We start from the raw sequence: 3,867 nt of genomic DNA on the forward strand, positions 1-3,867 counted from the left end.
ACAGAGCAGCAAAAGGTTAAGGAGCTGGTCATGTCACATCCATAATCAGAATAGAAAGTAAAGAATGTGTGGATGCCTGGTCATGCTCAGCTTACCTTCTCTACTCCTAAAAAGTTCAGAAGTCCATTCTTAGGGAATAGAGCCACCCACAGTGGGCAGGTTTTCCCACATAAGTTAAAATAATTAAGATAATCCCCCACGAGCATGCCCACAGCCAATCTTGCCTAGACAGTCCCTCATTGAGACTCTCCTCCCAGGAGATTCTTAATTGTGTACGTCAGCAATCACAACTAACCATCACCACAAGCACTAAGGAGAACAAGGAGAAGTGGTGAATGTCACCTCCTGCAGCCAATCATTTACAAAGAGACTCCCAGAAATCTCCATAGCCCAATCTCAGGAACAATAACCTCCAGGCCCACATACAAGTGGACCTGGATGGAAGTCTGGCACCAACACACCTTCCACAGAGCCTGTGTGTCCTTTACCTTTGTGGGAATGAACTGCAGAGAAGGATCTGGTATAGCACCACAGAGAGCAGCAGCTGAAGGTGGCTGAGAGCAAACCCAGACTCATGCCTGGTTTCGGCCACCACACATCTCCTGGAGTAACTGTCTCCCATGGTCACCAGGTGCCTACGGGATTCTGATATTTTGAACGTAGGGGGTCTGAAGATGGTAAAACTGATCATGCCTCCCACCTCCATGTCTGAGGACTGCCTATATCTCAATATCTACACACCAGCCCATGCTCATGAGGGCTCTAACCTGCCTGTGAGTACCAAGCTATGATCAGTTGAAAGGGCATTTCTTCAGCAAGATGATTAGAAGGGACAAAACCAACCTGAGCCCCTCTGCAAGGTAGACCCTGATAAATGGCCTTACTCTATTAGGTTCAAGAAGGTCTTCTCAGCTATGATGAGCAGCTGAAACTTGGGTATAGGACACGGAGTCTGGAGATCTGAGAAGTTAGAGACTCTGATCAAACCAGGACTCAACATCAACTTGAACCCTATACAACAACTCAGGTGCTCAAGGCTGAACACTGAGGTGACCTAAATTTCTAGGTATGAATTATATGTTACAGCAACGAGATCTCATGATCCTTTTCATAATAATCAGGAGAGATACTCATAAAGACTCCTCTTCTGTTCCATAGTGAGGATCCAGAGAGCTATGGCGTCATTGCTCTATTCTCACAGCCATTTATCCAAGCCGAGATTTACAGTGGGGATAGGGGAGAGAAACATGCTGATTGGGCCACTGGAGTTTCATGTCTATGGCCCAGATCTTACCACACTAAGAAATTCTATGCATATTTATAGCTGCACAGTGTTAAAGCAGTTGATAGTCATTAGGCAGTCCAGCTAGAGCTTGAACTATCTAGAAGCCTCCTGGTATCCATCTTGATTTCCTCAGGTGATGGTATGAATCCGTGGAGGTGTTCTGGTTATGGGTACGGCTTCCGTGTTTGATGCATCCCTACTGGCAGCCGCTGAGGACATGGTGGTGGTCGTTATTCAGTATCGCCTGGATGTCCGGGGCTTCTTCAGTGAGCTGAAGTTTGCTGGGTGCTAGGGGCTGAGCAGAACCTTGGCAGCCTATGATCTCTGTCCTTGTCATGTCTCAGCACTGGAAACCAGCTTGCCAGAGGCAACTGGGGCTACCTGGACCATGTGGCTGCCCTACGCTGGGTCAAGCAGAATATTGCCCACTTTGGAGGCAACCCTGACCAGGTCACCAGTTTTAGAGAGTCAGCAGATGGCACAAGTGTGTCTACTCTTGTTGTGTCCCCCATGTCCCAAGGACTCTTCCACATTGCCGTCATGGAGAGTGGGGTGGCCCTGCTACCTGATCTTATCTCTAATACCTCTGAAAAGGTATACAGGGTAAGTGCCCTCAACCAACCCGGCCCTGACCCAGCAACCTCAGCCCCACCCATGATACTTTGGTACTCTGTTCAGTGATGAAAACAAAGACCACCAAAAATAGTTCCCGTCCAGTATTTTCTTAGAGGCTCAAGGGTTTAACCCATTTTCCTCTCCTTTGGACAGGCTGAGTGTGTTATGTGACCATCAAAGCTGTACTTCGTGTCTTCTAACATTGGCAAAAATTATGCATGGCCTGAGGAGAAGGTTTAATGGGTAAAAGCACTTGTCATACAATCCTGAGAACCAAGTTCAAATCCTAGAACCCATGAAAGGCTGGATGTGGTTGTGGCCACCAGGGGACCGCCACGGGACCTGAATGGATTACCATTGAACTGATAATAAACCAGGAGACCCAGGTTTTCATGAGCCTGAGTGCTGATCATATCAGCAACTCTGCTTTTACTCTCACACTCATGAGGATCACAGTCACATATCTACTGAACCGAACGATAATAAAATGGCTTCTCATATTCCTGAGAACCACAGTCAAATGTTTACAGAACACTGAAAAATAAAAACATGGCTAGAATATAACAATTCAGCAAAATAAGATGAGCACAGCAACAAATCTCCATGCTGTCTTTTGGGAGAGCGCTGGCATTATGGAGATATCTCCTAGCAAGCATTCTTGCATAAACTTTCTCATGAGACACAAGGTTCTTCATACATACATGCTCAAAATTCAGCCTAATTCACCAAGCATATTTTTAAAGCCATAGGAACACTATTTCACAGTTCCTTCACAAAACTCCAGGAGATGCCCTTTGGAAGGACACTCCCTGATGCAACACACCCATGTCTCCCTTATCTGGGGCTACCCCCAAGGTCACAACTACTTGAAAATTCCAAATTACTACATCCTCAATTGCCTCCTATAACTTCATTCTCTTCAGTTCTAGAACTCCAGTGGTCTACACTCCCTTTGCATTGCAGGATCTGACATGGATTAAACTGAGCTATGAAAGCCTTCTAGTAACCTTGATAGATACATTGAGACCTTTCAAAAATCTGGGACAAATGCTTATCTCACCAGGAAGGACATAAAGTTCCTTGTGAAATAAATCCTCTTTAGAGCAGAAAAAGGGCTGAGGATTCCCAGGCAACTGAGGATTTTAGGGCTCAACACTGTTTGTCTTCCTCTAGGAAGCAGGCTTTAAAGGGAGGAGTCCACATACAGCGCACTGTATGTTACTTAGGGGACATGACATCCAGTTGGGATTGGGAAAACACTTCTTCCTTGATGGAAAATGAGTCACCCTTTTCCTGGTCCATTTACAGACAGTGGACAAACTATCCAGATGTGAGGCTGTGAATTCGGAGTCTGTGGTGCATTGCCTGAGAGGCAGCAGTGAAGAGGAGATTCTGGCTATTAATAAGGTTTGGAAAATTGTGTGGTTGGGCTAACCAGGACAACAAAATGTGGGAGAGGCAGTCCTTAACTTCTCTGAACCACTAACCTCTTCTCCATGACTTAACGTCCTTTAGTCCTGGGTGAAAAATACACAAGATAGACAGATGTAGGTGTAGGATATCTTTGTTGGGTGTACAGATGCATAGGAGGGATGGACACATGCTGAGACCAATACGGAAGTAGGAAAATGGTGGAGTAACTCAGTATGTGTGTGATTGAGCTTCAGCACTGACCTCTAATAGCCCCCAGGTTTTCAAGACAATTCCCGGTGTGGTGGATGGAGAGTTCCTACCTAGGCACCCCCAGGAGCTGTTGACATCTGTGGACTTTCGCCCTGTCCCCAGCATCATCATTGTCAAAAATGATGAACATGGTTGGATCCTCCCCATGGTGAGGCACAGTTCTGATCACCTGGGAATCTAGGGATCACATGGCAAATGGTGGAGATTCTAGGACCCAGGTCCATCCCACCCCATGCTGAAGACTGTTCTCTGCCTCCCAGGTTGTGGACACTACTCATGACATA

General features: G+C 46.3%; 1 pseudogene; it reads left to right on the forward strand.

Moving 5' to 3' along the window:
* The first annotated feature begins 631 nt into the window (after positions 1-631).
* Positions 632-3,731, forward strand: LOC103738556 (annotated as a pseudogene).
* The last annotated feature ends 136 nt before the right edge of the window (positions 3,732-3,867 follow it).

Source organism: Nannospalax galili, unplaced genomic scaffold, assembly GCF_000622305.1.
Source record: "Nannospalax galili isolate Female #2095 unplaced genomic scaffold, S.galili_v1.0 scaffold21579, whole genome shotgun sequence".
Lineage (NCBI taxonomy): Eukaryota > Metazoa > Chordata > Mammalia > Rodentia > Spalacidae > Nannospalax > Nannospalax galili.